The sequence below is a fragment of the Mobula hypostoma genome, chromosome 26 (genome assembly GCF_963921235.1).
Source record: "Mobula hypostoma chromosome 26, sMobHyp1.1, whole genome shotgun sequence".
Lineage (NCBI taxonomy): Eukaryota > Metazoa > Chordata > Chondrichthyes > Myliobatiformes > Myliobatidae > Mobula > Mobula hypostoma.
In genome coordinates, this window is record NC_086122.1 from 39,908,904 (window position 1) to 39,932,145 (window position 23,242).

General features: G+C 42.3%; 1 protein-coding gene across 5 annotated transcripts in view; it reads right to left on the minus strand.

Annotated features, from left to right (window-relative positions):
* The window catches only part of LOC134338232 (transcription factor HIVEP3), a 698,117-nt gene that overhangs the window by 316,988 nt on the left and 357,887 nt on the right, over positions 1-23,242 (minus strand). The window lies entirely within an intron of this gene.

Sequence of the window (23,242 nt, forward strand, 5' to 3'; positions counted from 1 at the left end):
TTTGCCTTCTTAATAACCTGTTGTACCTGCAAGCCAACTTTTTGCGATTCATGATCAAGCACTCCCAAGTCCCTCTGCACAACAGCATGCTGAAATCTTTCACCGTTTAAATAATAACCTGCTCTTCTATTATTCCTTCCAAAGTGGATGATCTCACTTTTACCAAAGTTGTATTCCATCTGCCAGACCTTGGCCCACTCACTTAGCCTATCTATATCCCTCTGCAGACTCTCTACATCCTCTGTACAATTTGCTTTTCCACTCAGTTTAGTGTCATCAGCAAATTTTGCTGTCAGTCCCCTCTTCCAAATTATCAATGTAAATGGTAAACAGCTGTGGGCCCAGCACCGACCCCTGTGGCACCCCAGTCACCACTGACTGCCAACCAGAGAAACACCCATTTAACCAATCCACTATCCATTCTAATACACTTCCTCCAACTCCATGCATCCGTATCTTATTTATAAGTCTCTTGTGCACCTTATCGAACGCCTTCTGGAAATCCAAGCATACGACATCCACCTGTTCCCCTCTATCCACTGCACTCATTATGTCCTTAAAGAACTCCAGTAAGTTTATCAAATAGAACCTGCTTTTTCTGAACCCATGCTGCGTCTGTCTAATGGCCACTCCTTTCTAAATGTTTCACTATTTCTTCCTTAATGACAGCTTTAAGCATTTTCCCGACTTCAGACGTTAAGCTAACTGGCCTATAGTTGCCCGTCTTTTGCCTGCATCCTTTTTTAAAAAGTGGCATGACATTTGCTGTCTTCCAATCCACCGAGACCTGCCCAGAGGCTAGAGAGTTTTGATAAATGATTACCAACGCATCTACTATAACCTCCGCCAATTCCTTCAGCACCCTGGGATGCATCCCATCAGGACCAGGGGATGTATCTACCTTCAGGCCCTCTAGTTTGTTCATCACTATCTCTTTAGTGACAGTGATTTTATCAAGGTCCTCACCTCCCATTTTGTTCATAACATCCTCCTTTGGCATATTGGACATGTCCTCCACTGTGAAGACAGACACTAAATAGTTGTTCAATGCCTCAGCCATTTCCTTATCACCCAATACCAATTTCCCCTACTCGTCTTCCAGGGGACCTACATTGACCTTAGCCACCCTCTTTCACTTCATATATTTATAAAAACTTTTGCTATCTGTTTTTATATTTTGTGCTAATTTACTTTCATACTCCGTCTTCCCTTTCCTTATTTCTTGTTTAGTTGTTCTCTGTTGCTGTTTAAAGTTTTCCCAATCCTCCAGTCTCCCACTACTCTTTGTGACTTTGTACACATGAGCTTTTAATTTGATACTATCTTTTATTTCCTTAGTTATCCAAGGCTGGCTCTCCCCTCACTTACTGTCCTTACTTTTGACTAGAATATACTTTTGTTGAACACTGTGAAAAATCTCTTTGAAAGTATTCCACTGTTCCTCAACTATCCTACCAAATAGCTTGTGCTCCCAATCCATATTAGCCAACTCCTCCCTCATCCCGTTGTAGTCTCCCTTATTCAAGCATAATACACTAGATTTAGATCTAACTATTTCATCCTCCATCTGAATGCAATTTCAATCATACTACGATCACTCTTTCCAAGGGGATCCCTGACTACAAGATATTGCCTTTTGGTGAGGACTTTGATGTCAGGGAGACCAGTGCACATGATGGAACTGGCTAAGTGCAACCCTTTGCAGCTTTCTCCAATTCTCAGTAGGACTGCTCCAGGCTCTATGAGAACGAAAACTTTTTAGAGAAAGGATACTGGATGTACAATTCTAACCCCATATGTGGCTGTTAAAGTAGCCTAGTTGCTCACATACCAGTAAATCAAGAGCAACTGATTGACCAAACCTTCTACAAGCTATCCCTAGAGACCTGGTAACACACATCAAAGTTGCTGGTGAACGCAGCAGGCCAGGCAGCATCTATAGGAAGAGGCGCAGTCGACGTTTCAGGCCAAGACCCTTCGTCAGGTAGAGACCTGGTAATGGTTTCCACTTGGCTGACAGCCATCATATTAATGAGCCCATCTTGATTAAATTTGCAAATCACCTCTTAATGTCACACAGAGTAGGTGATGATTTTTCTAAACAGAGAGCACATTCAGAAAATGGAGATTCAAAGGAAGTCCTCAGGCAGGATTCCCAAACCATTAAATTGCAGGTTGAGTCAGTGGCAAGGAAGGATAGTGCAATGATGGCATTCATTTCGAGAGGACTAGAATCTAAGAGCAAGGATGCAATGTTGAGGGTTTATAGATATTTGTCAGGAAGAGTGTGGAGAGGGTAAAGACGAAGTTTACATGAATGATCTTGGAATGAAAGTATGAATGTATTTGGAGTGTTTGATTGTTCTGGGCCTGTACCAGCTGGGGTTTTGAAGGATGAGAGGGGATCTCATTGAAACCTATCGAATATTGAAAGGCCTAGATAGAGTGGACATGGAGAGGATCCTTTCAATAGTGCGAGAATATAGGACCGGGGACATAACCTCACAATAGAAGGACACCCCTTTACAATAGAGATTAGGAGGAACCTCTTTAGTCAACGAATGGTGAAGCTGTGGAATTCATTGCCACTGACAGCTGTGGAGGCCAAGTCATTGGGTATACCTACAGTGGAAGTTGATAGTTTTTTGATTAGTCAGGCGCAAAGGTTACGAAGAGCAGGCAGGAGAATGGATTGAGAGGGAAAATAAATCAGCCACAACTGAATGTCTAAGTGGATTCAATGGGCTGAATCTTCTAACTCTGGTCCTATGTCCTGTGGTTTTCTGATCCAGAACTCACTGTCTGTGAGAGCGAGAACAGAGCTGTCAATCAAATTTGACTTTCAAAAGTGAAACTGGTTTACAAAATTACAGGGAAAGAGGTAGAGTATGAGACTGAATAAATTACTTTGCTGGGAATTGAAAGAGGTTTCCTACAGCACACCAACTCCACAATGCTGTGAGGCACATGGACAAGTGAATGGAGACTGTTGTCAACTCCTGCTGGACTTCTTTGTGGGGTGTTTTTAAATGACGGTACAGTTCCAGACAAGACCACTCGACATATGGTAGTTATACTCAGAAGACATTTAACTCCTCCAGTATTTTCTGGCCTTCAGTGAGATCTCTATACCTTAAATTTGTCCCACCTAGCTTGCCAACATTGTCCTGCAAATCCTCTCCAGTTCCAAATCATCTACAAACAAAAAGACATTGTATTACTGCCACAACACAACAAATTTCACAACAGATGTCAGTGATAATTCTGATTCTGATCCCACATGGTCCAATATATGTAGGATTAAAGACAATGAAGGATATACATACTTTGTTTTTAAACATGAGCAGTACAGCATAGCACAGGCCCTTTGGCCAGGATGTTAACCTAAACATTCAGTATTTTCCCCCATTGTGCAAAACAGAGACTGTGAGATGAAGTTCTCATTTCTGAAATTTCCAGGACAAATCTGGAGGGTTGACAAACTTCCCTGCTGGAGGGCAGTTGTCAATTTGAATTGCTCCCTCCACACTGAGCTTTTCAAAAGAGAGGATGTACTGATGGTAATTTTATCCACCTTCTGAACTGGGATTTGAAGGCCATTGGTATATGACTGAGTAGAATAGGTTCAAAGTTTCTACTGTATAACATCAACTCAATTAATTATTTAAAGGGTGCCATTAAATCTCCACCCCCCCCCTCGAGACTTCCCTAAAGGTCAGTCTAGTAATTACCACTCCTGGTGATGAAACATATTTCCTGTTGAGGGCTGACATGGATCCACTCCAATTTACTTACTATCACAACAGGTCAACAGCAGCTGCAATTTCATTGGGTCTCCCCACTCAACCCTGCAACACCTGGACAGTGAAGATGCATTCTGTAGGTCAGGATGCTCTTTATCGACTACAGTTTTACTTTACTTTACTTTATGGTCACCAAACAATTGATACTAGAGCATACAATCATCACAGCGATATTTAATTCTGCGCTTTGCGCTGAATAGTGTTCAGCATTCAACACCATCATCCCCTCAAAAATAATCAATAAGCTTCAAGGACTTGGCCTCAATACCTCCTTGTGTAATTGGATCCTCAATTTCCTTACTTGCAGGCCCCAGTCAGTTCAGATTGGCAACATTTTCTCCACAATCTTCACAGATGCACCACAAGGCTATGTGCTTAGCCCCCTGCTTTACTAGATTTACCCTTATGACTGTGTGGCTAAGCACAGTTCTATTGCCATATTTAAGATTGCTGATGACACCACTGTCGTTGGCCAAATCAAAGGTGGTGACGAATTAGCATATAGGAGGGAGATTGAAAATCTGGCTGAGTGATGCCACAATGTCAGCAAGATTAAGGAGCTGATTACTGATTTCAGGAGGAGGAAGCCAGAAATGCATGAACAAGTCCTCATTGGGGGACCAGAGATGTCGAGGGTCAGCAATTTTAAAAGCCTTGGTGCTATCATTTCAGAGGATCTGTCCTGGGTCCAGCACCTAAGAGCCATTTAAAAGAAAGCATGGCAGCACTACCTTCTTAAGAGTTTGCGAATATTCTACATGTCATCTAAAACACTGATAAATTTCTATAGATGTGGGTTGGAGAGTATATTGACTGGTTACATCACAGTCTGGTATGGGAAAACCAATGGCCTCAAACAGAAAAAAAACACAAAAAGTAATGCATACGGTCCTAGCCTTCCCAGCACTGAGCAAATTTGCATGGAGTGCCGTCACAGGAAAGCAGTATCCATATTCAAGGGCCCCCACCCTCCAGCCCATGCTCTCTTCTCACTGCTGCCATCAGGAAGGATCAGAACCCACACGACCAGGTTCAGGAATAGTTATTACCACTCTGTTCTTGATACTTATTGCTTATATATTCATCATTATTATTTTGTTTTTTTTCTTTTTGTATTTGCACTGCTTGTTGTCTTTTTGCACATTAGTTGCTTGTCTTGTGTATGGCTTTTCATTGATTCTTTTGTGTTTCCTTGTATTCACTGTGATTGCTCACAAGAAAATGAATCTCAGGGTTGTATATGGTGACATAAATGTACTTTGATAATAAATTGACTTTGAACTTTGAGTACATTCATATACCATTGTGACTACTAATGGAAGGGTTCATGACCATAGTCAATGGATTAAATGGAAGTAATAACTGAAATCTGAGCTGGATAGGATTTTCACGACATTGGTGTCAATGTGGATGGAGGGGCCAGACATCCTGTGTGAATAACTACTGTATGTTGAGTGGTCCAAACTATGATAGATGGTTCAAGATGCTGAAGATGTACAAGGTACAGAAGCCTGAAGGCACACACTCAGCGACTCAGGAACAGCTTCTTCCCCTCTGCCATCCGATTCCTGAATGGACATTGAACCCTTGGACACTACCTCACTTTTTAAAATACATAGTATTTCTGTTTTTGCACAACTTTTAATCTATTTAATATACGTATACTGTAATTTATTTATTTATTATTATTTTATTTTGTTTTTTTTCTAGAATATGTATTGCATTCAACCGCTGCTGCTAAGTTAACAAATTTCACGTCACATGCTGGTGATAACAAACCTGATTCTGATTCTGATCTTGAACAAAATTACCCTGTCTTAAACCCACTGACTTTGGAGTTGGCAGAGAACAAACAAAATTCTTCCTAATAAACCTTATTAATCAAGAACCTATCAACCTCCACTTCAAGGACACGACCCACCCAGCCAACACACTTTTCGTCCCTCTTCCCTCCGGGAGAAGGCTCAGGAGTTTGAAGACTCGTACGGCCAGATTTGGGTACAGCTTCTTTCCAACTGTGATAAGACGGCTGAACGGATCCTGACCCGGATCTGGGCCGTACCCTCCAAATATCCAGACCTGCATCTCGGTTTTTTTGCACTACCTTACTTTCCATTTTTCTATTTATGATTTATAATTTAAATTTTTAATATTTACTATTGATTTGTAATCCAGGGAGCGGGAAGTGCAGAATCAAATATCGCTATGATGATTGTACATTCTAGTATTAATTGTTTGGCAACAATAAGGTATAAATACCCAATGACTTGGCTTCCACAGCTGTCAATGGCAATGAAGTCCACAGATTCATCACCCTCTAGCTAACAAAATCCCTCCTCATCTCTGTTCTAAATGTTCTGACTCCTCTACTTAATACCCTGCTTGTTGAAGGCCAAAGCATCAAATGCCTTCTTCACTCTGCGTACTTCTGACACCATTTTCACTGGATTATGTACACAAAGATGTGGAACGCGAAGCCGCATTAACTTCATGGCAGGACATACCAGTGGAGCAGACTCAATCACAAGCAAATGGCTTGATTCTCCTCCTATACTTATGATCTTATGCCCTAGCAGGCAAGTTTTGGCACAGTTCATCATCAACTTCTCATTCATTGGGAGTGAGACAAAAAGGGAACTCTTGGCCTGAGATCCTTATGCAAAAATAGTCAAGGTTTTGACAAATACACCGGGCAGCTCAATAAACAACTTCCTTTCTTGGCTTTCTTGTGGTGATACCAATTTGTTGGAAAAAAGGTCAAGCTTGGCATTAAACCATCATCAGAAAGAGTTCAACCCTTTGAAGGAATTTATTTCAAATATCTAGGTTCATTTTGTTGGCTGTGGGACCACCAACTAACAAAAGTGAAACATGAAAACATTCCAAAGGAATTAAAATAGAATGTTGTAGAGTTTCTGTTGAGACTATTTCACAAAAGCAGTGAGATTATAATGCATTTTATCTGATTTTGAAGGCTTCTTTGGTATTATACTTCATTTTTCTTCAAATGTTGTGGTTGGATCTTTGGTCAAGCACAAGACCACCAGGGGAAGAAGGAGATCTTGGACTTAGGTCATAGACCCCATTCTTCTTAGCCCAACTTCATCTGTGGAAATTAGGTCAAACAACTTGATTCTACCTGCTAAATGCATGACTCCCAGTTTATGAATGGCAGTGGCTGTAACTCTAATATATCAAAGTCCTCCAGTCCAATCAGGATAATAGAATACTCACTAATCAATTGTAAGAATAGAAGCTGAACTATCACCCAAGACATTGGTCTTGTTTAGTGATCAAACTACTAAACTATGGTTGTTGTACACACGTCTAATTGCCTTGCCCTAATTAAGGACTGAAGATAGGTGTCACTAAAATCATAGTCGCCAATATTTTCTCCACTTTGACTAGGTCTTACCTGGTCAGCATCTGGGAACTCTTAATATAGAACTGTGGTGGAAGTTAATGCACCATAGAAGCTATTCTTTCTGAATGAATAACGGCTCCAAACAAGACTGCAAGAAACTGCAGAGAGCTGTGGATACAGCTCAGCATATCGCGGGAGCTAGTAATGCTTCATGGACTCTTATCTATACTTCTCTCTGTCTCATTAAAACAGCATAATCAAAGTCCCCGCTTATCCTCCACATTCTCTCTTCTCTCCTCTTTCATCAGGCAGAAGATGCAAAGCCTGAAAGCACCTACCACTAGGTTCAGGGTCAGCTTCTACCCCACTGTCATCAGACACTTGAATGGATCTCTTGTACCATAGGATGGACTATTGGCTTCTCAACCAATCTTATTACGATCTTGCACTTTTTCATTTCCCTGCATTGCACATTTTTGGTAGCCTTTACACTTTTCGTTATTCCAGCTCAATGCACTGTGTAATGATTTGATCTGTGTGAACAGTATGTAAGACAAGCTTTCCACTGTATCTTGATACATGTGACAATAATGAACCAGCATCAAAACAAAGTACCATCACCTGGAAAATGACAGTCATTCTAAGAGGTGATCCTGTAATAGTAACACTGTTTCTCATTCCATGGATACTGCTCGAATTGCTGAATGTTTCCAGAAATATTTTAGCTTTTACTTCACATTTTCAGCATCTGCAGGGTTTTGAAAAAAAATCAGTTTAAATTCATTTTTATAAGGCAATGATCAATGGTATTCTTCAGATCGTGAGCAAAGATGTTACAATGATGGAAAAGAGAAGTGGGATTTTTAAAAAGAACTTTAAAAATAAATCCACTGATTCGTTTATAGTCATAGAGTAATAGAGCACAAAAACAGGACCTTCAGGCCAATACATCGAAGCTAGTCAATTTGCATACATTTGGACCATATTCATAATACCCTTATCTAACCATGTACCTGTCCAAATGTCCTTTAAATGTTGTTATTGTATTTGCCTCATCCACTCCCCCCACCTTCTTATTCTGGCTTTTGCCCACTTCGTTTCCAGTACTGATAGATAGATAGATAGATAGATAGACACTTTATTGATCCCAAAGGAAATTACAGTGTCACAGTGGCATTACAAATGCACAGATATACAAATATTAGAAGAGAAGTAAGAAAGAATAAAAAATAAGTTACCTCAAACAGTCGAACAGAAGGGGGGTGGTCATCATTTCTCCAGCTATAGGTTGATTCATTATAGAGCCTAATGGCTGAGGGAAAGAATTAATGTATTTGGAGTGCTTGATGGCTCTGGGCCTGTACCAGCTGGAGTTTAGAAGCATGAGAGGGGATCTCATTGAAACCTATCAAATCTTGAAAGGCCTAGATAGAGTGGACATGAAGAGGACCCTTTCAATAGTGTGAGAATCTAGGACTGGGGCCACAACCTCATAACAGAAGGACACCCCTTTACAATAGAGATTAGGAGGAACCTCTTTAGTCAGTGGTGACTCTGTGGAATTCATTGTCACTGACAGCTGTGGAGGCCAAGTCATTGGGTATACTTACAGTGGAAGTTGATAGTTTGGAGTAGTGGTGTTATCTTAGTCTATTACTAAAACTGTGCCTCTGTTCATCCAAGGTGGCATGTAGAGTGTGAGAAAATTGTCCAGGATTGACAGGATTTTCCATAGGGTCCTTTTTCCTGCCACAGCCTCCAGTGTGTCCAGTTTGATTCCTATAACAGAGTGGCCTAACACATCCACTCTTTATTTCTTTCCATAGATGCTGCCTGACCTGCTGAGTTCCTCCAGCATTTTGTATGTGTTGATCAAGATTTCCAGCATCTGCGGAAACTCTTATGTTTATGAATTGAACCATCCAAGCGGGTATTAGGAATGTCGGTCAAAGAACAAGGTTTGAATCATTGTCATAGGAGAGAAGGTAAAATGGTGGAAGAGTTCACATTGGGCCTTGCATTGTATGGACAGGATGTGAGGGAGGGTATTGCATTTGATGGACAGGATGTGAGGGAGGGTATTGCATTGCATGGACAGGATGTCAGGGAGGGTATTGCATTGCATGGACAGGATGTCAGGGAGGGTATTGCATTGCATGGACAGGGGGTCAGGTAGTGCATTGCGTTGTGATGGGCAGGACCTCCAATGCAGGGAAGATTAGAATTATGAATATAAGTGAGAGGTAAGACCTCAGCATGTTGTAGGGCAGGTGAAGATTGGAGTGATTACCAGAAGGGGTGAGGATAAGGACTCAAACCAAAAGGCATTTTAAGTATCACCGGACAGAAGTTAATGTGTGCCAGTTAGCACAGCCTTGATAGGTGAATGGACTTAATGAGACTTAGGATGGGGCGGCACAACTTTGTAGAAGCTTAAAAGTTTTAACAGTCAGGAAAACACAGGAAACATAGAATGAACTGAGGGATAACAAGAGCACAGACACAAGAAAATATGATCTCTCCCTCCACTAACATAGCCAACAAACTCTCCGACTTGTCATGTAAGCTGTGCACAACTGGTTGCCATGCAGGAACAAGCAATTTATTTATTATTGTTTCATTTAAAGATAAAGCACTGTAGCAAGTACTTCTGGTTCAATGATTACACACTTCCCAATGATAAGCACGTAATAAATTAGATTACATTAGATTCAACTTTATCGTCATTGTGCCGAGTACAGATACAAAGCCAGTGAAATGCAGTTAGCATCTGACCAGAAATGCAAAGAATAGCGTTATTTACAAAATAACGGTGAATAAAAAGTAAGTGCTACAGCACACAAATATAAAAGTACTGAGACAGTACAATATGGGTGCAATACTGCTTAGTGCTGTGATGTGAGGTTCAGCAGGGTCACAGCCTCAGGGAAGAAGCTCTTCCTGTGCCTGCTGGTGCGGGAGCGGAGGCTCCTGTAGCGCCTACCGGATGGGAGGAGAGTAAAAAGTCCATGGTTAGGGTGAGATGCATCCTTGATAATGCTTTTCGCCCTGCCCAGGCACCATTTATGGTAGATGTTCTCAATGGTGGGCAATTGGATGCCAATAATCCGCTGGGCAGTTTTCACCACAAGCTAGAGTGCTTTGTGGTCCGATACGGGACAGTTGCCATACCACACTGAGATGCAGTTGGTGAGGATGCTCACAATGGTACAGCAGTAAAAGTCCATCAGTATCCTGGGACAGAGGTGAGCTTTCTTGATGCTCCGCAGGAAATAAAGGCTCTGTTGCGCCTTTTTGACCAGGATGGAGGAGTTCAGGGACCAGGTGAGATTCTCGGAAATGTGGACACCAAGGAATGTGAAGCTTGATACATGTTCCACTACAGCTCCGTTGATGTAGATGGGGATGTGAGTGTGGCTCCTAGCATGCCTGAAGTCTACAATGATCTCCTTGGTCTTCTGGGTGTTAAGGGTCAGGTTGTTGTCGGCACACCACGCGGCCAGGTGCTGGACCTCCTCCCTGTAGGCCGTCTCATCATCCCCCCTGATCAGGCCAACCACTGTGGTGTCATCTGCGAACTTGATTATGGAGTTAGAACCATGTACAGGAACGCAGTCATAGGTGAAAAGGGATTTCAGAAGAGGGCTCAGCACACAGCCTTGAGGCACGTCGGTGTTCAGGATGAGAGTGGAGGAGGAGAGGTTGTCCAACTTAACTGATTTGGGTCTGTCAGTCAGAAAGTCCAAGGTCCAATTGCAGAGGGATGAGCTAATACCAAGTTGGCGAAGTTTGGCGATCAGCTTGGAGGGGATCACAGTATTAATTGCTGAACTAAAGTCAATGAACACATTCTGACGTAAGAGTTGGGGCTGTCCAGGTGGGTCAGGGCAGAGTGAAGTGCCGTGGAGATGGCGTCCTCTGTTGACCTGTTGGTGCGATAGGCAAATTGATGGGGGTCCAGGGTAGTGGGCAGACAGGATTTCAGATGTGATAGAACCAGCACTTTGCAGTGATGGGGGTGAGTGCAACTGGGCGGAAGGCATTCAGGCCCGTGGCAGTGGAATGCTTCAGCACTGGCACGATGGTGGTGATCTTGAAGCTTGTGGGGACAACTGCCTGGGCCAGGGACAGATTAAAAATGTCCGTGAAGATCCTGGCCAACTGCCCTGCACAGACTCTGAGCACACGGGCGGTATTCCATCCAGACCAGCTGCCTTCCGTACACTCACCCTGCTCAGGGTGGCGCGAACATCGGAGGTGGAAAGTGAGAGAGGCAGTTCACCAGGTGGGAGATCCGCTTTGAGGGTGACCTCCTTGTTCTCTGGGTCAAAGCGAGCGTAGAAGTAATTGAGCTCATCAGGGAGGGAGCAGAGCTGGAAGGGGGCACAGTACTGGGTGGTTTGAAGTCTGTAATGACCTGTATGCCATGCCACATGCACTGGGGGTCCGAGGAGTTGAAATGCTCCTCGATCCTCTGTTTGTGTATGTGATTAGCCTGAGAGATTCCCCTCCTTAGGTTGGCCCTGGCTGAGCTGTAAGCCTCGCAGTCTCCAGACCTGAAGGCTAAATCTCTGGCTTTGAGCAGTAGGTGAATCTCTCTGTTCATCCATGTGCTCTGTTCATTCGCTGTTCATTCATCAATTAACCTACTAACCCATACTTCATAAACACAAGAAATCCTGCAAATGCTGGAAATCCAAAGCAACACACACAAAATGTTGGAGGAACTCAGCAGCTCAGGCAGCATCTATGGAAAAGAGTAAACAGTTGGCATTTTGGGCAGAGACCTCTCATTGGGACATTTCTTTGGAATTTGGGGTGAAACTGGAGCACTTGGATGAAACCCACGTAGTCATACAGACAGCAGCAGAACTGTACCCGGGTTGCTAGCACTGTACTAATGATACGCTGACTACTACGATGCCATACCACCCCACATTTATATACAAGCTCTTCAGATGCTGTGTATTAGACATTTTAAAACTTGCCGTACATCATTCAGGCCTTTTTAAGTCAGTAATGAGAGAGGAGGGAAAGCCTCTCAACTCATCATCTCCCCTTTCAAACAGTTCCACACTTGGCTGGATTGAACTAACGCTGGGAAGATCTTAGATAAAAAAGCAGCCCCGGAGAAATAAAACTGGTCCATTTCTGACTAAAAAGGGAAAAAAAAACATGCAATTGTTGCCTTGTAAAATTAATGTCAGCAGAATACATGAAAATCTGATAACAGGTTCATTCTTGCTGATAAACTCTCCTTGAGGGACCTCCTCCACAGCAAGAATGGAAGAGTGTGAGCCAATAATAAACCTCTCAGTATTTTTATAGCTATTAGATCACAATAGATCTGTACCTTAAACCCACAGCCACTTTCAATGACTGCATATCCCTTAACATAAATATATCAATTGGTATTTTGAAATTTGCAATTAACACCCAGCCACATGTTGTTGTGAGGGAACAGAGATCCACGTTTCTTCCTGATGAAAGTTAGAGTGTGGCTGTTCCCTCTGAACAGCCCCACTCTAATTATCTCCCATGAAAGGAAATAGTTTAATCAAAAAGTCCAACCAAAACCCACCATCATCTCAAATACCTTGTTTTGATCATCTCTCAATCTTCTCTTGACAAGGCCATTATTGGAGCTTAATTATTTTAACAATGGCATCATCTCAGGCTGTATCTGAATTAAGGCAGTGAGAGGAACATAACGACTAACTCTCGCAACACACACAATGACTAACTTTGACATTGTAATGTCTAACTCTGCTAGGATAGTGGGTATTGAATAATGCTGGGATTGAGGTTGGTGAATAATTCTGCTGGAATAGAGGTTATTGAATAACTGCTGGGATCGAGATTGATGAATAACTCTGGTGGGATAGAGAGTATTGAATAACTCTGCTGGGATCAAGCTTGGTGAATAACTGCTGGGATAGAGATTGGTGAATAACTCTGGTGGGATAGAGAGTATTGAATAACTCTGCTGGGATCAAGGTTGGTGAATAACTGCTGGGATAGAGATTGGTGAATAACTGGTGGGATAGAGAGTATTGAATAACTCTGCTGGGATCAAGGTTGGTGAATAACTGCTGGGATAGAGATTGGTGAATAACTCTGCTGGGATAGAGGGTATTGAATAACTTCTGGGATCAAGGCTGGTGAATAACTGCTGGGATCGAGATTAGTGGATAACTCTGCTGGGATAGAGATTGGTAAATAACTCTGCTGGGATAGAGTGGTGAATAACTCTGCTGGGATAGAGTGGTGAATAACTCTGCTGGGATAGAGTGGTGAATAACTGCTGGGATAGAGATTGGTGAATAAATCTGCTGGGATGGAGGATGATGAATAAATCTGCTGGGATAGAGGGTGATAAATCATTTTGCTAGAAAAGAGAATGGTGATTAAAGGAATCAGAATAAGTTTATTATCACTAAAACATAATGAAATTTGTTGTTTTGTGGCAATAATGCGGTGCAATACATAAAATATAGTATACATTGCAATATGAAAAATATACAGTATATACATACTCTATCTGCATAATGAATATACTTCTCTATTTTTTCCCCTCACCCCTCATGTGTATTTTTCCCTCCACAGCGGGTCCTCTACCAGAGTCCTGGGAGCTTGATGGTTTCGGTGCCGTTTCCTTGCTGTTCCTAGTAGTGCGCTCTTCTGGACCGAGATCTCAAATGTTGTTTCCCAGATTTGTTGGAGCCACTTTCCCATTCCAGGTGTCACGGTTCCAGGTGCTCCTATCACCACTGGGATTACACTAGCTTTAACCTTCCAAGTCCTTTCTATCTGCTCTTTCAAGCCCAGGTATTTCTCTAGCTTCTCATATCTTTCTTCCTGATGTTACTGTCATTTGGGATTTCCACATCTATTACTATTGCGTTCTTCTGTTCCTTGTCTAGTATGATTATGTCCAGTTGGTTAGCCAGTATCTGCTTGTCAGTCTGTACTTGGATCTTAGCTCTGTCAATCTCCATTACCTTCTTGGGTGTTTCCATTGGTCTTGGAAGAGTCCATTCTACACTAGGTGCACATGTTCCTGCACACAATTTTTGCAATTTGGTTGTGCTGTTCAGTGTATGCCATCCCTGCCTGCATCTTGCACCCTGCTAGTATGTGCTGCATGGGGGTTTTCAGGAGGTTCCTTGCACAGTTTTGCATCTTGGGATCTTGTCTGGTGTGATAAACCCTGCTTGATGAGAGGGCATGTACTGGGTGATAGGGATCCTTATCGATCGATGGCACCTTTTAAAGATGTTCTCGATGCTAGTGAGGCTAGTGCCCATGATGGAGCTGTCTAAGTTTACAACCATTGGCAGCTTTTTCCCAATCCTGTGCATTCTCCCCTCCATACCAGATGATGATGCAATCATTTAAAATGCTCTGCTTAGAACATCTGTAGGAATTTGCTGGAGTTGTTGGTGACATATCAAATCTCCTCAAACCCCTAATATAAAGGAGACAAACAGGTTGATGCAACCATTATAATTCTTGTAAGTCACCAGGATGCTACTCTCTAGTTCAATTTACCTTGATCTCCTCGGTACCTCACACTCTTGCGTTGTCTTTTCTCCCATCTCTCGTTATAACCAAAAGACATCAAAACAACTCATACAAATTACCAAAAGTACTAGGAGCTTGTGACTGCAGAGCATGGCAGTAGAAACTGCCTTTCAGATAAAACGATAAACAAAGTCTTCCATCTATGGAGACATAAGAGGTTCTTCAGATACTGGAAATCCAGAGCAACACTCACAAAATGCTGGAGGAACTCAGCAGATCAGACAGCATCTATGCAACAGGATAAACAGTCGATGTTTTGGGCTGATAAAATGGCAACAATGATGTGGAGAGAACAGTCAAATTACAGAAGTGAGCATCCAAGACTAATATCATAAGACCATAAGACATAGGAGCAGAATTAGGTCATCCGGCCCATTGAGTCTGCTCCGCCATTCAATCATGGCTGATCCTTTTTTTTCCTATCTCCTCCTCAACCCCAGTTCCCAGCCTTCTCCCCATAACCTCTGATACCATGTCCAATCAAGAACCTATCAATCTCTGCCTTATATACACCCAACAACCTGGCCTCCACAGCTGCATGTGGCAACAAATTCCACAAATTCACCACCCTTTGGCTAAATATATTTTTCCACATCTCTGTTTTGAAAGGGCGCCCCTCTATCCTGAGGCTGTGCTCTCTTGTCCTAGACTCTCCCACCATGGGAAACATCTTTTTCTCATCTACTCTGTTTCGGCCTTTCAACATTTAAAAGGTTTCAACGAGATCCCCCCTTCCATCCTTCTGAATTCCAGTGAGTACAGACCCAAAGCCATCAAACGTTCCTTGTATAACACTTCCATTCATGGAATCATTCTGGTGAACCTCCTCTGGACACTTTCCAATGCCAGCACACTTTTCTAAGATGAGGGGCCCAAAACTGTTCACAATACTCAAGGTGAGGCCTCACCAGTGCCTGAAAGATATGGATTGTGATCTGATATCACCCAGAGTGAACAATGGACATCTGGTAAAGAATCGTTGGGTTCTGGGACGATTGTACTTGAGCAAGGATTTGATGTATATAATTATGGCAGTAGCTGTCATAAAATTATGAAGTAGTTCAGGAGAATGAGTACTGAGCAAGAGTAGGCAAGCAATGAGTGGGTGAGGAGTGAGGTACGAGAAACTCAGAAAGCACGTGAAGCAAGAGAGTAATGATTTAGAGAAAATGAGAAGAGACCATAAAGTGCAAGAAGATAGAATACACAACAGTTACAGCAGGGGACTGACTGAGGAGCTGAATGGAATAAAAAGGCAAAGCCCAGGGGAATGTAGTTTTAATGAGAATGTTTTCTGTGACTCCATTTTTGAGTGAAGTTTCTTAGCTGAATTTCCAATTTCACCAATAATTAAGCTAAAGTTTTCTTGGAACTCTGAACATACATTGTCCAAGTAAACAGCTTGCCGGCCTCAATCCAGTAATTATACCTACATTTTAAAAAATATAAATATTAAAAACAGATGTTGTAAAGGCTTTGTGGCTTAGTTGGCTTGGGAGGACATACATCAATACATCCCAGAGTTGGCTAAAATCACTGAGAATTCAGCCATCTCTTTCTCCCCCTTTTAGTTTGGAAACCAGGTTTACAATTAAACTAACTAGCCCAGGGTGTGTATATCAAGTCACACAGCACAGAAAGAAGCCTTTCATCTCATCTGGTCCAAGATGCTCATCTAAGCTACTCCCACTTCCCTGAGTTTCACCTATATTCCTCCTTTCCCATCCACATAATTGTCCAAATGTATTTTTAATGTTGTTACTGTACCTGTCTCAACCACATACTTTGACAGCTTGCACCATATACAGCCTGCCATAGATTCCCATTAGATCTCTCTAAAACAACACACACTAAATGCTGGAGGAGCTCAGCAGGCCGAGAAGCGTCTATGGAAAACAGTACAGTTGACGCTTTGAGCTGAGACTCTTCGGCAAGACTGGAGAAAAGAAGATGAGGAGTAGAGTTAAAAGGTGGAGGAGGGGAGGGAGAACCACAGGGTAGTAGGTGAAGGGGAAGGGGTGAGGTAAAGAGCTGGGAAGTTGATGGGTGAAACAGATACAGGGCTGGAGAAGGGGGAATCTAACAGGAGAAAACAGAAGGCCATGGAAGAAAGAAAAGAGGGGAGGAGCACCAGAGGGAGGCGATGGGTAGTTAAGGAGATAAGGTGAGAGAGGGAAAAGGGGATAGGGAATGGTGAAGGAGGGGGGGGGCCTTAACGGAAGCTCAAGAAATCGACGTTCATGCCATTAGGTTCAAGACTACTCAGATGGAATATAAGGTGTTGTTCCTCCAACCTGAACACTGCTTCATCATGACAGTGGTTGAGGTCATGGATAGACATATCGGAATGGGAAAGGGAAGTGGAATTAAAATGGGTGGGTACTGGGAGATCCCGCTTTTTAAAACTTTGGTCCATAGTTCTTCATTCCCCAACTCTAGCAAAAAAATGAAGTCATCCTTTTTATGCCCCTCCTGATTTTATACGCCTCTCAGAGCTCTTCAGTATAACCTCTCGGCCTGCCATACTCACAGACCTGCAGACCACCACTATATGCATACAACATGACCTTGTAAACACTCTCCTGTTGGCACCTTCTAGCTCAACAGTTAAATATCATCAACATGCCGTGAATGCATGATGGCGTTATAATGGTAATGCAGATTAGGACCTGCTTTATAAGGATATGTGCTCGCAACTTAATACCTCAGAACTACCCTGGAGATGAAGGATTATTCTCCTGGCCATTACTATGAGGAAATTCCATGAGAGGTAAAAAAAAAAGGTACCTTTAATTTCTTTTTCAATATTTTTGTTCATTGGTTATAGGGAAGTCAAAGGAGAAGAAAGAAAAAATGTTTGACTAGGAAGAAGGGTGTGTTGGAGGTGGAGGTGGAAGATTTGTGGGTAAGGCACTCAGGATTTGGAAATATCTATAAATGCATCCAGTATAAGTTGGCAGCCTTATTCTAAGAAATCTTACCTCAGAGTTGGTCAATCAAAGTGCTCCACTCCAGAGATATGACAGCACACCCTAGTGTGTTGCTTCAGGTTAGCTTTGGTGGAGCTGACAATCTGCAGGTGAAGGTTTGCCCAACTGATGTGAACAGCATTTGTCACCATTAAAACAGAATAATGGGGAATTCTCCCGGGGACTGGCCAATAATAGAAAAGATTAAACGGCTGGAATTCTTCTCAAAACAGGTAACACCTTGAGAGGAAGGAGTCATAAGAATTCTAAATTGTGGTGTGGTTTGAAAAAGCAAATAAGGAAAAATTATTCCCACAAGGAAGGAGTGTGATATTTTTTGCATGCACTTCAGGTACTTGTGGCCAAGTGGTTAAGGCATTCATCCAGTTACCTCAAGGTCGCTAGTTTGAACTCAGCTGTGGCAGCGTGTTTGTGCCCTTGAGCAAGGCACTTAATCACACATTGCTCTAGTCTGTGCGAGGAGTGGCGCCCCACACAGACTTCCAATCTGCGCCTTGTAAGGCATGAAAATGCCCGACACAGGCCTCTCATGGTCTGAGTTGACGTTCCCCCTCAGCTACTTTGTATTGAAGAACTAGATACATTAGGGACATTTAAGAAACTCTTAAATGGGCACATGGGTGAAAGAAAAATGGAGGGCTATGTAGGAGGGAAGGGTTAGATTGATTTTTCATTGGGTTAAAAGGTCAGCACAACACTGTGGGTTGAAGAGCCTGTACTGTGCTGTAATATTCAAAGTTATATGTTTTAACTTTAACTTCATACAGGACAATGCAATCCACTTGACTGGTACTGTATCCGTCATCTTAAACCTTCTTTGGGAAGGTAGGCAGATGGGACAGCGTTGATCTGTTGGTAAAAAATGAAATCAAATCATGAGAAAGAGGTGACATAGGGTTGGAAGGTGTTGAATCATTGTGGATAGAGCTAAGGAACTGCAGGGGTGAAAAGACCCTGATGAGAGTTGTATACAGACTCCCAAACAGTAGTAAGAATGTGGCTTACAAATCACAACAGGAGATAGAAAAAAATGCACGCCAAAAGGGCAATGTTACAATAGTCATGGGGCGGGGGGGGGGGGAGAGTTTCAATATGCAGGTACTTTGGGATAATCATGTAAGTGCTGGATTACAGGAAGAGGAATTCCTAGAGTGCCTACGAGATGACTTTTTAGAGCAACTCGTGGTTGAGCCCACTCGAGGATCAGCTATTCTGGATTGGGTGTTGTCCAATGAACCAGAATTGATTAGAGATCATAAGGTAAAAGAACCCATAGGGGTAAGTGATCATAATATGATCAAATTCACCCTGAAATTTGAGAAGGAGAAGCTAAAATCAGATGTATTAGTATTACGGTGGAGTCAAGGGAATTACAGAGCACGAGGGAGGAGTTCGCCTGAATTGATTGGAAAAGAACACTGCAAAGTAAGGGTGATGATCATTCAAGGTAGAGGTTGATAGATTTTTGATTGGCAAGGGCATGAAAAGATACAGGAAGAAGGTAGCAAATTGGGGCTGAGGGGAAGACTGGGTTAGCCATGCTGAAATGGTGGAGCAGATGCGATGGGCCAAATGGCCCAAAATGCTCCTATATCTCATGAACTTGTGACCTAATTCTTTGATTCATCTTTTCTCACCTTTGTGTGGGGGTGATGATCTCAGTTGTGTGAGATTACACAAGAGAACCACATCAGGACATATCTCCTGAGTAACACTGATCAACACATCTATTAAAGGGTTACAGATTTCTGCCTTTTATTAAAAATGAGAAAGCAAGATTCTTCCCCCCCCCCCCACACACAAACTGCTTTCATATGAAGAATTGTGCAGAACACCCTAAAGGTTAACTTGGGGTTGTGTCGGTGGTGAGGAAGGCAAATGCAATGTGGGCATTCATTTCAAGAAGTCTAGAATATAAGAGCAGGGATGAAATGCTGAGGCTTTATAAGGCATCTGGAGTATTGTGAACAGTTTTGGGCTCCTCATCTCAGAAAGGATGTGCTGACATTGGAGAGGGTTCAGAGGAGGTTCACAAGAATAAATCCAGGAATGAAAGGGTTATCATACAAGGAACATTTGATGGCTCTGGGTCTGTACTCCCTGGAATTTAAAAGGGAGGGGGGGAATCTCGTTGAAACCTTCCGAATGTTGAAAGGCCTAGACAGAGTAGATGTAGAAAGGATGTTTCCCATAATGGAGGAGTCTAGGACAAGAGAGCACAGCCTCAGCATAGAGGGGTGTCAATTTAAAACAGGGATGAGGAGAAATTTCTTCAGCCAGAGAGTGGTGAATTTGTGGAATTTGTGACCACTGGGTGTATTTAAGACAGAGCTGGGTGTATTTAAGACAGAGCTTAATAGGTTTTTGATTGGATGGCATGAAAGGTTTCGGGGAGAAGCCCGGGGAGCGAGGCTGAGGAGAGGAAAACAGGATCAGCCGTGATTGAATGCTGGTGCAGACTCGATGGGCCAAATGGCCTAATTCTTATGGTCTTATGGTCTAATTACTTTCCAATGCCTCACATGCATGACTAGGAAATATCCCACGGAGTCATTCCAGGGTAATATTGTGTATGTGAAAGGAGATACTCTCTCATAATAAAAGGAGAATGAAGATTTAAATTTATATCATTTCTTTCACAATCTCAGGATGTTAATGAAGTACTTTGGAAATGTATTCACTGTGAAGCACGTGAAGGACATAATCAAGGTTGAGCAATATGTATTCTGAGCCTGCAGAACATACAGGCTGTACATCATCTGAAGCTCCCCCCTCCCCCCCCCACCATTTTACAGCCAATCTGTCCAGCCTTACCTTGTCCAAAACGCCTGGGCAGACAGTACATCAGACTCTGGTCTGCTGAAGTTGTTGAATATAGCAATAGACACTGTACCAAACCAGAACTCCAGACTGGCTCATTGCAACAATGGATTTATTAAAGAACTGCCAAGGACACATATCAAGAAAATGGGAATGTCATGCCAGAAAATTGTCAATGCTTCTACCTCATGGTGAGATCATAATTATCAGATCATGGCCCCATTATTTTCCCTTTAATAAAAGCATTTTATATCTTTAACATTTCTTCAAATCGAGATTAAAGTCAATTATTGCCTTAACTGAGCATATCCCAACAAATGGAATGTACAAGGCTACAGTTACCCATGTTAGGTGTCTTGAAGTTTGTTCTCTCTTTTGCTGTTGATTATGTGCAAGAAGTAGCTGTGTGAATGGATGTAAAACAAAGTTTTAGCAACCAATTCTTGACATATGTCTCCAACAGTTTCCACAGAGGACTTGGGCTGTCAGCTCAAGTTAAATGTATTCCTCCTGGCTCAATTACATGACCACTGCCTCCAAATATGCAAACCATATAATCAGTGGCCCCAACTTCGCAGGCCAATCAGAAAATGAGAACATACTCAATCACTGAATTGGATCATTCACAACTGCAACCAAAAAGCCATTATTTCACATAACTATAACAGATATATTTTCTTAATGCCTCTTTCTTTTCTATGAGATTGTTTGCAGTGGTGTTCCAGAAATTAAACTTCAGTTCTCAGATGATGGCAACACTGAAGGGGTCTGGAGACACGAGAGATTTGGTAGGTGCTGGAAATCTGGAGCAGCACACATAAAATTCTAGAAGAACTCAGTAGATCAGGCAGCATCTATAGAGGGAAATGAACAGTTGATGTTTGGGACCGAGACCCTTCATCAGCACTGTGACACTCCAGTCCTGATGACGGTTCTCGGCCCGAAATACGAGTAATTCATTTCCCTGCATAGATGCTGCCTGACCTGCTGAGTTCTTCTAACAATTTTTGTGTGATGTTCTGAATGGGTATATTTCCCCAATGCAGAGGACTGTTTCAGGATGGAGGTGGGTGATAGAGTACAGAAGGGTGCATGCACTTATCTTGGGCTGGTGCTATTGAGAAATGTGAGGAGGAAAACAAGGCTTAGGGGATTGGTCTGGCTCCAAGGTTTTGAGAGGTCTTTGGAGTAAATTCTTGAGCACTCTCAAGTCTGAATATTAGTACCTGGCTGTCCCTGAATTAAGGCTGAAGCAACCTAAATAACTGCTTAAGCAATTCTTTCTTATTTCATTCATTTGATCAATAATGCAAGTTCTCAAATGTGCTGGCAAGAGCAATTCAAATATCTTTGATTTGTTAATATAAAAATGTGTTAGAAGATTATGCAAGACAATATGACTAAATAGCATCTGGAGGGTTTTTGCTTCTGTGAAATTTTATTCGTTAATATACCAGAACTATGGATTATTTCAGTCTAGAGGAAATAATTAACCACAATGATAATTCTCTAGCTGCCAAACAGAGTGGAAGGGAGGGACAAAGAGAGGGAAAGAAAGAGAGGAAGCGGGGGACGGACAGGGAGAGAGAAGAACTCATATATCCAACAAACCTCTCAGCAATTTAATAATGCTGGAAAGCATGAGTCCTTTTCCGCTGTATTCGGTAGAGGAAAAAGAAAAGGAAATAGCCTTTTAAACTCACGGGGAGCATAGGCCATCAACTTTTTTGAGGTCGAGTTGCTAGCTCAATGCTCAACCCAGCATGGATGGAAAGCGTGCCGGGGAGCTGGCCGGATTCAATCTCAGGAGCCTTCGCTCCGAAGTCCGGCACTGATACCACTATGCCACCAGCCAGCTGATTCAGTAGAGGCATTAACATTAATCATAGGACTGTAAGTATTCTCATTAAAGATTTCTCAGTGTCAGCTCTGATTATAATTCGACTCACTTTCACAAAACCCAGTGCACAGCTCATTCATTTCTCCAGTGTGCCTACGTCTACAATGAGCAATGTAACTGTGAATGTTACAAAGTTCTGAAATGAGAGAGAATTGAAACGTGAGTTAATCACTTTCCTTTGAGGTCACATTGAAATGTGACAATATCACTATCAAAGAGCTTTTACACGACAGGAATATATTTGGCTCTTGTGTTCAGCTCCCAGCGGAACAGTCCCCGAAGGACCACTGTCCTTATTTTCTTTCAACTCTGCAACTTATTCCCTCTGCCTCTACAGACGCTGACTGACCTGCTGAGCTGCTCCAGCAGCTGGCTTTTTACAATTTATTCTCTCCCTTCTTTGTATTTTACCACTTACCCACAACTAAGTGGTACATTTCAGTAGCCAATTAACCCACCATCACATCTTCAGGATGGGAGGCAATCAGAGCATTCAGATGAAACCCACAGAAACACACAGAGAACATACAAAATGCACAAAGACATCCGTGGAATGGGAAGATTAAGGCACTAACTGAACTCTCAACTTCAGTAGGATAATTTCCATGAAATTAGCGACAATAAAATTTCCAGAACTCCCTAGTTACATCAATAATCCCGATATGAAACCTCCCATTTCCAATGTTCATCACTTCCTTTAACAACATACCCACATACAGCAATGATTCTGTGCTCTGCAGTTGTGATAATGCTCCCAATATTGCTAACTGCAACAAAAGTC